At 39.0% G+C, this 13326-nt stretch overlaps 1 long non-coding RNA gene across 2 annotated transcripts in view; it reads right to left on the reverse strand.

Moving 5' to 3' along the window:
• Positions 1–10193: 10193 nt before the first annotated feature.
• Positions 10194–13326, reverse strand: part of LOC309713325 — a 29248-nt gene continuing 26115 nt past the window's right edge. Inside the window, exons 5-6 of one of the 2 annotated variants that reach the window (XR_014278568.1) lie at positions 10533–10785; positions 10270–10289 (exon numbers count right to left, since the gene is read on the reverse strand). This is a non-coding gene — a long non-coding RNA (uncharacterized lncRNA). Of the gene's footprint in view, positions 10786–13326 lie in introns of both variants that reach the window. The other variant, XR_014278567.1, reaches the window with a different exon arrangement.

Consider the following 13326-nt stretch of genomic DNA (forward strand, 5'->3'; position numbering starts at 1 on the left):
CTGCCTAAAAAATGGGCTTAACTGTCCAAATCCAGGTGTTCCAAGCCTGTAGAGACTTACCCATGACTGGAAACATAAGGTTCGCCACCTCTCTGGGGACACCTCAGGCCCTCCAAGGTTTGGAGGCCTATCTCCACCCACCACCACTTCCCCTGCCGGTGGCGGACTCCCTCAGGTGTCGGTGTGTTGGTGGTTCTTTGTGTCTGGGGGTGGGCGTCCGGGTACACACCGGCTCACTCCTTGGCGGCCGCTTGTCGGGGCCTGGGGCCTGGGGCTCGCTCGGGCCCCTTTGGAGGTGGGGTGCCCCCGGCCTCTCGGCCTGGGGCTCGGTCACTCAGGCACAGCTGGGGGCCGGCGGAGCTCACGGGCGCGTCACTACAACTCCCCCTGACTTCTGCTCCGCGGCTGCTGGGCGAGCCCTCATCTGGGACTCTCCTCAGCTCTTACTGGGACAGTGGCGCGGCTGCCCCTCTGTTGGTCTTCCATGGTCTCTTGTGTTCTGGGGGCCTCTGGATGTCTGGAGTTTTGATCTCCTCCATACCCGCTTCACACCCTGGAGGACAGGGCTGTGGCCCCCCCACACTCCCTAGCAGATCATTACATGGAGAAACCTTTGGAATGCAAGCATGCTGATCCACACAGGTATGCACACATGGGTATTCACAGACGCGGACTAAAGCTTTCTTGGCTGCTGCCTCAAAGCACACTGTGCGCTGTCTATCTTGCGTGCTGCACAATATTGTTTATTATTTAGTAAATATTGATATCTATGACTAGCTAGTTTATTGTGATGGTGCTTTGTTTTCTCTATTATTATGTTGCTCTTTGTTGTTTGCTGTCTCCTCTGTTTGTTTTTTTTGTTTGTTTGTTTTTTTTTTTCTCCATACAGGTGACCCAGGAGTTCTTTTTTTTTTTCTCTCTCTTCCCCCCCCCTTCTCACCGTCTCTTCTCCCCTTTGGTTTTCTTTCTTTCTCTCCCCCTCTTTCTCTCATTCATTCCCCCTGTCCTATTTATTTAAAAAAAAAAAAAAAAAAAAAAAAAATGACAAAGGATGAACTGAAGCTCTGCCATCACGTAATGTCGCATACTGCTGTTTCTGATGTCATTTAGAAAAAAAAAAAAAAAAAAAAGAATTAAAGACTTACAAAATTACAAACTCTGAAAACGAATCTCAGATTTGAGGACAAAAACCGATATGGCCATCAGTGAATGCACTGTTATTAGCTGATATACTTACATTTGATAAAAGGTTCACGGTTGCTTTATTTATACGCAAAGGTAAATTTGCTTTACAGAAAAATTATAGCAATTTGGCATCCCTTCACAACCTTTTTGTATCCCTAAAAACAGGCTTTTCACCTCATTTCCAGCGCTTCTGGAGTTGAGCTGTGCGACATAATGACAATAAATATATAGTTGTGATCAGAGGTTTATATACACACACCATGGGAATGAAAGTCATGGTAGTTTAAGATTTTTAATGATTTCTTAGAACTGTTGTTTTTCCTGAAATTACTGTACAGCACACATCTTTAATGACTTTAATAAAGAATAATTCAGTGCAAAAAAAAAAAAAAAAAAAAAAAAGATAAGACTTCAAAAGAACTGCTCAGAGGCTTTTTAGCATAGCTACTTCTTGAAGGACTATGGAGGACCTCAGATATCATTCTTTCAGAGCAATTCTTTCCACCTGAAATAAACATCTAACAGGAACATAACTGGAAATTTCCTGCAGTTTGTAATCTAAAAACAAGTTTTAATGCAGCCATATTGAAATACCATCTTCTGGTCTCTGGTTCAGGAGTGGCCTGATAATAGGAATGCAACATCTGTAGCCCCTTTCCTGACATTTGTGCATGTTGGCTCTTCATGTGCTGGCAGTCCACTCCTTTTGCAGCTCGTGAATCAACATTTCTTGATAATCTTCTCAAGGCTGTGGTAATTGTGCAGCGTTTATTACTATGCGTGTCCCTCCCAGCCAACTTTTTATTAATATGATTTGATACAACACAGCCAGCCTTTTTTACCAGCGACCTTCTGTAGCTTAACCTCCTTGTGTAGGTTCTTGATGATTCTTAAATATTATAATAATAAATGAGATGCTTGTGATTATCATAAGCCAGAGTCAAATTTCAAACATTAAAAAACAAAAAACTTTACATATAATAAATATTATTCTTCAAAAATAAATTAGCCTTTTCACAATAAGTTACAGTGAAGCATGCTGGGTGGATCATGTTCATTGGGGGTCTTCTCTAAAGCTGTGACAAGGAGACTTGTCTGATATGAGTAAAAAATGAATCCAGCCAGAAGAGAAGTTCTTAAAAAAAAAAAAAAACTGCTCCAGAGTGCAATGACCTGAGACTGTGTTGATGGTTCAGCTTTCAGAATGACAAAGACCTTAAAAAGCCAACAGTGTGACTTCAGGACAAGTGTGTGACTGTCCCTGAGTGGCCCAGCTGAAGCCAAGACTTAAAAGCAGCAGAGTTTCTGTGCAGAGACATGAAGACGGTACTTCACAGATGCTTCTCATCAATTCTGACAAAACTTGACAGAATCTGCCTAAAAAATGGGCTTAACTGTCCAAATCCAGGTGTTCCAAGCCTGTAGAGACTTACCCATGACTGGAAACATAAGGTTCTGAATGATTGTTCAGTTTTTGATTTTTTTTATAAGTAAGCAAAGTTTAAAATACGGTAACACTTTGTTATAACAGGTTACTGAATGTCGACTGAAAATCCAATTTTATAAAGCATGCTAAAAGTGAATGGCTCTAAATACTTTCTGAAATGACTTACATTGAATAACAATACAAGTGATGACTTGACATGAAACCTTCTGTTGCTAGGCAACAATTAGTGCCAAAAACTAAATTGAACAAGTGGCACAAGTTCCAGTTTAGTGGATGAAGTTATAATAGATGTGTAGGTCTCATCTACCTGCACTTTTTTTTTTTTTTTCAAAATTAGCACCAATTGTCTTTTTTGCTGTGAGACGTTCAGGAGACAATCTAGCACTAACTAGCAATATAGGTAGGCATCTATATTGTGCAGATATATTTAAATAGCTCTCCAATCCCTCCAAGCCCTACATTGTGCTACAAAGGTAGAGCCTTCCATTAATTGATTAATTGCCTCCTTCAGAACCCCAGAGAAGAGAAGAAAACAACAAGAGACAAACTGAGAAGAACAGAAAGAAAAACAGAAGAGACAAAGTGAAGGGATCTATAGAGAGAGGGAGAGAGGAAGGATGGACAGATAGACGTACAGATGTGGGCGAGGAGAAATTTATAGTTAAGTTATCACTTATTACTGTATTGAGCAAACTCAGTGGAAATAACTGCTAGAAAAAGATTGATGTGAAATAATTAAGTGTATTTGTCAGAGTTTAGATCAATGCAAAGAGGCAAATCTTGAAAATTCCATTACATAATACATTATTCAGTGTAGAGTACTGCAGTTTTCACAACAAAAACAAGATGGACAGAAGGACAAGGAGAATAATCCATAGAGAAGTGGAAAGCTGATAAGCATTCTTCTTTTCCCTCTGTATTATTGTAGGGTTTTTCCCTTCAGATATAAAGCACTGTTGCTGTGATTTGGTGATATATAAATAAACCCAATTAAACTGAATTGAATTGAAATAGATATTGGAGTCCCTCCTCTGAATGAAAGTGTGATAATTTTTATGCATGCCATAATAACTGTAGAAGCTTTGTAACGGGAGTAACGGCATCATTGTAACTGTAATGCAACCGTTGAATTTAGCGCAGTAATGCGTTACGTCACTGCATTACTGAAAAACATAATGTAGCATATTACTTTGTGAGTCTTCACACCCCAAACTGCTCCCGGGCTCATGAAACCTTCCTCTGGGCAGTAGAATTGCCAGCTGGGGAATTTTCTCCATTGCCAAAAGTATAATGCTACAAAACAACTTGTATAACTTGACTTAACAAGACTTGCAAAACCAAAACTATCTCAAGTAGCATAAATCAGCTTTATCAGCTGAGAGAGTTATCAAAATAAATATAAAAACCATCTATGCGAGCTGCCGTAACAGGCTGTGACTCAGGACCATGGTGGCAGGGGGTGGGAACTTTCTGCTTTGTATCTGCACATGTTTAAAAAGCACTTCTTGTTCCACTGAAGTGCATTTGACATCTGTAACATTACCACACATATTGTTAGCTCAGATTTCCACAGTCTAATTTTTACTTTACAGTGAAATATCTTTTTTTTTCCATCCAGACATAGTTTTTCATTGAAATTCATCTGACAGATTTACAAAATCAGATTGGTACTATTGGCATTCCATTACTCGTGACTATAGGTTTGGAAACCCTTCCTGACCCTGATTTAAATGCATATAAAGTTAAATTATATTTGTCATCCTCTTGCTCCCTGTAGTCCTTTTCTGTTCAGGGATGCAGTTATGCTTAGAGAATTACCTTTCACTAGGAACAGGACTACTTGAAATACATGAGGAAGTTGCCCTCTGGCATTTTATCGGAGGTCAGCTTATAGCCTTAAGTCATAATCTAAGCAGCAGCATGGGGGAATCTTAAATCTGGCCTTTGAGGAGCTGGTCTGCTGGTTACCATACATCCTGCCTCTGAAATCAGCAGTCAGAAAGCACATAAATTTACACTGGTCTACTCATTCTTCATCACCATGCTGTCTGATCCTCTTCTGTTTGCTTAGAATTCACAATACAAGCCCCCAGTGGAGAAACAGAACTTCATCAAAAATACACAAACAGTGCAGCTCTCGGGGGTTTGGGAATATCCCCAAAGAGGAAAGTAGAAGTTGGCTACCCCTATTCCTCCTTCTGCTGTCTGCAGCTTCAGCACCAGCACTTAAGCATTCACTCCTCACTGGTAACGTTGGAGACTAGGGCTCCCCCAGGGCACCTTTTTTAACATTCCACTCAGCTGCGTCTTGGTTGCGTGATCCACACAAACAAATTGGGAATAGCCTTTGATTCAGTTGTTGAAAACACTCTCAGGGAGTTCACAGATAGACAAGGAGCATGATTTCCTAATCGCACGCTGGCAGACATGCACAAATAAATGGAAATAGGTGCAGATATGAATGCATTGTACATACACACAGGTGAGGGCACGTGCATTTCCTTATTGTTGTACAGGCACACAGGCTGTTGTGCATCACCTTCTGGCTTGGCTTCACCAGACTAACTGCCATTCACAGAATTCTATTCAAATCCTGCACCACAGCTCCTTGGACATGAATTGTCCTGCTCCCTGCTGTCCTCAACATGCAGAGAATGACAGGCCCTTGAAGTGTTCTGCAAAGGCTTCTCTCTATGTGGCTTCCAGTTGCACTGCTGCTGGACGATGTCCCTTTATGCTGCTGTACAATAACACATGACAGGAAGGAGACAAGTGTCTTCTTCCTCACAGTGAGATAAAGAGACAGCACGAAACAATGACAGGTGGACAGAGAGAAAGAAGGAGAGGAAGAGGGAGAATTTGCGTGTCGTGTCACTCATCCACTGGAATACCTCCCTGGTGAACTGCACAAAAGAAAACCCACAGAGGGAAAAACCCAGGATTCATGGCTGAAGTGGTCCTCTGTGCTCTGATTAGATCCTCTGCAGTGTTTACAATGGTCCTGCTAGCTTCTGATAGTTTAACCGCTGCATGGCACATATGAGTGGTGGATGATACATGCAGAAAGGAAAGTTGAAAACATCAGCATAATGAAATAACACATATGACTTAAGGTCTCCCAGGTAAACCACAACCCTAATCTAGCGTTAGTGTTTTGTATGGGCTAACATCCACTCCTTTTATAGAATTTTTGCCTATTAACAAACAAACAGAAAAGCTTGTAATAGAAAAATAAAAAGTCAAAAACATGAGAATTTATTTGAAAGGTAACACTTTCTGAAAATTTGTGAGCGTCTGACTCGAGACCAACCTTATGTTATACAGGTCACCAGTGACTTGGCGGATTCTAAGGGGTTAATTAGGTAGCAGGATTGTAAACAAAGCATAAATGAAAAATATTTAATAACTTCATTCTCACCTAAATCAATTTACCCACTAATGGACATCTGATGGATACACTACTAACAATTACATTCAAATATGGAACTTTCTTGGTAAATGGACTGGTTCTTATATAGTGCTTTTCTACTCTATCTGAGCACTCAAAGCACTTTACACAACTTATTCATTCACCCAATCACACCAGCACTTTTTCTAAACTGTTGGTGCCTATCTAGCATTCACACTCTGATCAGAGAGCAACCCTGAACAACCCCATACCCAGGGATATTTGGCATGCAGACAACAGGAAAGCCAGGAATCGAACCATCAACCTTCCAATCAGTGGATGACCTGCTCCAACGCCTGAGCTACAGCCACCCCTTCTTTTTCCAATCTTCTAGACTGACTGACCTTCATGTCACTGGGTAACTGACTTGGATAGTTTAGTGGTTCTCGTTATACAGACTATAGTGAAAAGAAGACCTATGCTGCAGTAATATATATTTTAGTGGCATGGCTCAGTTAAACCCCTCCATTATACATTTTTGAAATAAAAGACGTGCTGCAAGGAAAGCAGAAGAAAGATCCCAACAGCAGACATGAAAATCATTAAGCATGAAAGGATGAGCTAGAGTGAAATAGGTGTTAAGTTATGTTCATCCATCTATCTATCTATCTATGTTTGAATGTGTGTGTGGGAGTTTAAAGTATCATAGCTTCTGACTGGAAACTGACATGTAGAGTATGCTGGCTTGCACCCCTCCTTCAGTTTAACATCTCTGTTTATTCCCTAAACTATGAGCCTAATGAGTCAGCAGCTTTTGTCCAGCAACCTTGCACAATGTTTCCGCTTCATATAAACTTGAATAAATGGTATGCTACCTTGGGCCCTTGTGTTACTCTATCAATGGTACCTCTCCTCCAGCCCATTTACTCCTTTGTCTCCACTTCCATTACCCATGATGGAGTGAAAGATGCATCGCTCCAGTTGGCTGCTCTGTCAGCTGACAAACTCTGGTAAATAATGCCAAAGAAAGTATTATATCAGAAATCATTCAGAGAATTCATACAGTTTAGATACCGTTCTCAAGTGTCATGTAGCAGGATAATCAAGCAAATGCAGACTTGTTTGTTGCTGTTGTTAAGTTAGGTAATGTCTCTGCTGGATAAAATTTGCTCATTTCTAGTTATAAAAATCACGAGTGGGTGTATAAATAAAAGAAAGTGTGAAGCATTTTTCTTCTGCCCTGTCTGGCTGAGTGCTATGTGTGACCAGAGAGAGTAATGTGGATTGCCAGATAAAGTCAGGCTTCAGTGGCACTTTTGAAATGACCCAACCCTGATAGAAACGAAATGGCTGTGTAGCATGGAGAAGCTACCTCAGCTCTGGGGTGACTGAAGACTTTTACTCCAATGATTCCTATTCCCTTTATTTCTGATGCTGTTCATTGTTGGACAAACACATGAGATTATGGTAAACAAATGTAACAAATGCTCATTTTTGGCTGAGAGGTATTTTGCTTTGATTCGTGTTTTCTAACTGGTGGAAATTTCTGGTACTGACTAATGGTGTTGGTCTTGATCCAAACTCTGCTCAGTCAAAATATGTTTCTTTTTTTCTTTTTTACAGCCATGCAAGTCTCAGGTTTTTATGCTATCCAAAACCCTGGTGGATCCAAATGGACCAGAGTCACTCTCGCAATCTAAGGTGGATCTCTAATTTAATTCTCTAATTTGGATCATGCCTAATTTTCCTCATGTCTACTCTGGTGCGCTTTGTGTACACGCACTGTGTTCAATCATAAATTCCAGGCTCTGGCACACAAACCTTTATTAGGTAATCCTTTCAAATGCTGTTTTATCATCCATATTGAAGCCTTTGGGAATGACCAATGAGCCCTGCCTTAATTCAAAATTTTAATTTCAAATTCAGTCACTATTTGTGGACTATTCTTTTAGCCCATGTGAAAGTTTACTACTTTTGGAGCACCAAAGTAGAAGAAAATAATTGGTGCAATAACGACAGAAAAGAGCCGGTGTGCATGTGGAATATGTTTAACTCCCTAATTCATTGTTTTTCCTTGGTTAAAAATGATCATGTGGCCTGACCTCGAGATAAATATCTCAGAGATCTTGCTCCTATTTGGAGAACATTTCGCATGTTGTTCAGCAAAATTACAGCTGATTAAGGTGGGGAATCGGGATCCTTTTGACTGTGTTTCTGTTTATCATCCACCTAGCCCAAACAGACCAAAGGATGCACACTAGAGCTTGTTTTTACTCTGGGTAAATATCAACATTTGATCATATTTGTTTTTATTTCTAATCATCATTGTATTTTTCTCAACTTGGACTTTTCTTGGTCTTCTGTCTCCACTTCACCCTGTGGTTAGTTCTCGTACCCTAAATTCTTCTACTGCTGTAAAACCTTCTTATGCTTTAATTTATTTATCCTCTCATAACAAAGTTGATGACTTTAATAATCTGCTGCTGCTTACAATAAAGGCCTTCTTCCACTTCTCTTGCCTATGGTGTACCACAAAGTCCTGTTTTGAGGCCCCTATTGTTTCTGTTTATATTTTCAGCCCTTTTTGAGCAGTTTTAAGAACATTATGCAGATGACATTGAGTTATAGATCTCTTTTAAGCCCCAAGAATGTTCTAAGCTACAGATTTTGCAGAAGTGCTAAGGCACTATTAAAGGCTGGATGACTAATAACTTAATGGAAAAACAGAAGTCTTTGTTTGTGCCCCCAACCGATTTGTACCTAAGGTAATATAAACTCTAAAAAAATTGTAATATAAAAGTATTTTACTGTGTATTTTACAGTTTTAGACTGTTCTTCTAGAATATCATTAAATTCACATAAATAGACTGTGATTTTACATTTCAAATGCAAATTAACGTAAAATTACTGTAAATGTAATAAAACATAATTTTCTTGTTTTTTAAATGTATTTGTCTGTCCATATGCATATTTCAATTGTTAAAATAATTCACAAATGCATCATAATTTCACAAATATTTGTCCGTTATTTGAAAGATTGAACTGTTAAATTCAAATGTATTGCTATGGAAAAAAATATAAAATGATTTGTATAAACCTTTTTTTTTTACATCAAATAATAATAATAATTATTGCTTTTTAGGGCGATCGTGGCTCAAGAGTTGGCATTTCGCCTTGTAATGCCAACGGGGTTTGAGCCCCGACACTTCACCTATCACCTGGTGATGGCCAGGGTGGAATTATAAAGTGGAATTGTAAAGCGCTTTGAGGGTCTCATAAAGTGCTATATGAACGCAATCCATTATTATTTAAACCAACTGTTAACTGTATATTTCTGTACATTTAAGTATTATTATTCATATTGCCGCATTCAACGACCTTGTTTATAGGTAATTTCATTGTTTAATCACATTAAATTGTTCCTAATTAAATGTTTAAAAGCACTTGAAAAAGGCAAAATCCCATGTAGAATTAGGGTAACAAACTGTATTGTCATTACTGAAAATAACCGTATTTTCATGGGAAAGTTATTTTCTGTTATTTCATGGTATTATTTTGGCGCCCCAGCTGCCGGAATATTACTGTTTTTTTTAGGATTTTTTTTTTTTTTTACGGTGTAGGTCCCCTTGCCGCATTTTCTAAATCTTCTATCAGGAACCTTGGGTTCCGTTGATGCAGGTTTCACTTTAAATGCTGATGTTAAACCTGGTTCACTCATGTTTTATTGCTTAAGAAAAACTGCAAAGTTCAGTTACATTATATCAAATTGTTTGTCATGCATTTTTCTCATCCTGTCTGGATTATTTTAAGTCATTGTTTCCTGGTACAGGAAAGTACTGGCTTTAAAGCATAGTCCACAGATTCTCTACAGAGTTGGGGTCAGGGCTTTTGGAAGGCCATACCAGAAGCTTGCCTGCTTTATCCATTCTAAACCAGTGTGAGGTGTGTTCATGATCATTGTTCTGTTGGAAGACTCATTTATGTCAAACTTTCAGTTGTTTAGCTGTTGATCTTAGGTGGAGGTTGGAGGTAGTCCTTCATTATTCATCCACTTTTTGCAATGTACGAGTACAACTGACAGCAAACAACCCAACAACATGATGCTACCAGCATCCTTCAGTTCAGTTCGTTTTATTTTCCCTTTTGGAAAACTTGGTTTACAAACAGGCTCCCAAAAACCATCAACAAAAAGAAGAAGAATATAAACAAAATTGAGCAGGTGACCATGGCCAGAGTGCAGTGGCCTGGATTTGAGTCTGATCTGCTCCACTGTCAAAAGGCAAAGATGAGAACAGATGAGAAAGGTTTTAGCAGAGAAAATTGTGTCAGAAAATTTTTCCCGACACAGCCCTTTCTGACACAATTTTCTCTGCTAAAACTTTTCTCATCTGTGATGTGTCGGAAAACCTTCCGACACATCACAGATAAGGGCTCTGGGAAACTTGGAATATTACATTGATTCCTGTCACAACCAACTATTTATGTCACTCAGTAAAATAAGAATTGAATCACCAAGCAAAACAGGGATGGAATCCTTGTTGGCAAGCAGTGGTAAGAGGTTTCTTGTAGTTTGGTCACCAGTAGTTTGCATACATCTCAGGACCTCTTTGCAGAAACTCTTTAAAATCCTTTTGGTTTCTTGGCTGCTGCTCAGCAGTTTAAAGCTTCAACACCCTCCACAGATTTTCTATGTGGCTGAGTTCTGGAGACTGGCTAGGTCACTCCACAACTTCAATGTGCTTCTTCTCTAGGCGTTCCTTAAATACTTCAAACAACAGGAAGAAAGACATCAAATTTATATATAAAAGACACCAAACTAGAAAAAAGATTTTGGAAGAATAAATTAAGTTACTAGAAAGCACATACACAAAAAATCCTTCTGAAAAGGTGCTGTGTGATTTAAGAAAACAAATCCACGTTTTTGGGGTGGCTGTAGCTCAGGAAGTAGAGCAAGACATCTAGTAATTGGAAGGCTGGTGCAGTATTTTGAATGCTGGCTGCTAAAATATCCTTGAGCAAGATACTAAACCCCAAGTTGCTCTCAGACGCATCTATTAAAATGTAAATGTTAAATAGAAAGCACTTAATAAGAAGGTGTGATTGTGGCAATTTGTATAGAAGGCTCAAATACAGTAAAAAAGCTCTATATATGAATCTTCCCATAATTCTGCAGTTGTAAAAAAATGTTTTATATAAAGTTCTCTACCACTGACCATAACCCAAATCTGGAAGGTATTCACAGATTCACCTCATTTAATGGGCCAAGACTTTAGATAAATCCATATACTCCAGGAGAACAATTGTACACTCTTAATAAAATGTCCAATAACAAAGCACCTGGTCCAGATGGCTTTATTTTTTTCCCTTGTTTATAAGAATGTTCAAAGAATTTATGACTACCTTCATAACTTCTCTTTCCGATCTTTCTATGAATACTGCAACGACCATCCTGCTGTTAAAATCAAATTAAGATTCTCGAGCACCTAATTATAGACACTTTCTCTCATAAATGCAGACATTACAATTCTAAGCAAAGGTCATTTGCCAGACAGGTTCTTTCCTGACCTGTCTGGTCAGGAAAGAAACCTGTCCTGACCAGACAGGTTTCTTTAAAGTGAACATGAAACACTAGATATATGAAGATTAATTTACATGATGGAGCCCTACTCTAAAAAAAAAACAAGTGAAAAAACATAAACCACTCTCATAGGGGCTGGGCTGAGTGGTCGGTTGCTGCTAGTAGACTTAATAGACTCTGGTGAACAAGTGGTGCACCTGATTCAAACAAGCTCTCCCCCACACTGTTCTTATTTAATAAATGCTCTACAGACCCTAACATTACAGCTGACAGGTCAGTTTTCCCATTTCAGTTCAGCTATCAAACAATGAGGAACCACTTACTGCTTAAGAGACGCAGAGTGAAAGTGGACAGTATATCATCATTTTTCTTTTCCTTTTTTTTAAAAACATAAAAACATTGCTGTAGCCAAGGCCAGTACACAAGTGCCCCCCTTAGACTGTTTTTAGAGTTCTTAGAGTTCTTTTTTCCCTACGAACTAATATAAGTGGAAAACAAGGACTTACCAAGTCTACTGCAAGTATACTTCTATATAGAGAAAAAGAAGGTCTACGGGTTGAAAGAAGGAGTTGGAGGCCAAGGTAATCACAGGCAACAAAAAACATGGTTTATTTTATTAATGTCATACTAACTAGAACTCAAAACAATCTCCAACCAGTAAATCTGGTGCATGTCTGTTGCTAAACAACACACTATTTGAACACCTCACCCAATGGGAGTAATGCAATGACAAGGAGTCCTCCTCTCACATCCACACACAGTGCACACACTGCCTTGAATGGCCAAACAGCTCTTCTGGTTCTCCCCCTCTTCCTCTTTATAAACTATGCCCACGATTATGAGCGGAAACACCTTCAGTTTGAGGGAGGAAGACAAATTGTGCAGAGGAAGGGGAGAGCAACACACACACACACACACACACACACACACACACACACACACACACACACACACACACACACACACACAGAACCACTGCTGTAAAAACCACCATCCTGCTATCTGCTCCTCAGAATGGAGCTAGTAACTGATAATTGTTCACGCTTCATATTTTTACAGGATTTGAGCTCCGTGTAAGAATCCAGATCTCTCCCCCTTGAGATTATTGTGAAAATATTAAATTTCTTCTAACAATAAACCCAAGATCGTTCTCAAATATCCCTAATATACCTATAAGGAAGTAATGTGTCTCTGCTGTATCGTAGGCTACTCAACACATTCCAGAACACTTTATATCACTCACATGAAATCAGTTTAACACTCCTTTAGGAGTGCAAGTATCTGATAATTTCTGCTGTAATAGGTGTATGATATCCTTCTAACAATTATTACCAGGGACTATAATTATGTATTATAATGGCTTTCAGACAAAAGGCGACTGCAGGGACAGAAGGGGAGTAGTTTGCTCTCAGATGTATTTGAGCTGATCTCTAAAGCCTATATCTCTATTAACTGTGAGCTTCCTCAGTGGAACGACGAAAGATAAATGCTAATGGCATTTACAGACCTGACAAGTGATGACAAGGCTATCATAGCTTAGGTCAACACATGGACCTCTCTGATCTCTCAGCATTTAACTATTGGCATAAAAACCTTATTATATTATTCACTTAAAAACAACGGTCAAATGTATACTGTCTGTATAATGTCTAATGTATGTCTCTTGTGTGCGCTATAGTAAATCAATAACATTTTGAAAATAAATTATTTGTTTATTTTACAAAGATA

The sequence above is a fragment of the Aulonocara stuartgranti genome (genome assembly GCF_965226115.1).
Source record: "Aulonocara stuartgranti genome assembly, chromosome: 8".
NCBI classification, from domain to species: domain Eukaryota; kingdom Metazoa; phylum Chordata; class Actinopteri; order Cichliformes; family Cichlidae; genus Aulonocara; species Aulonocara stuartgranti.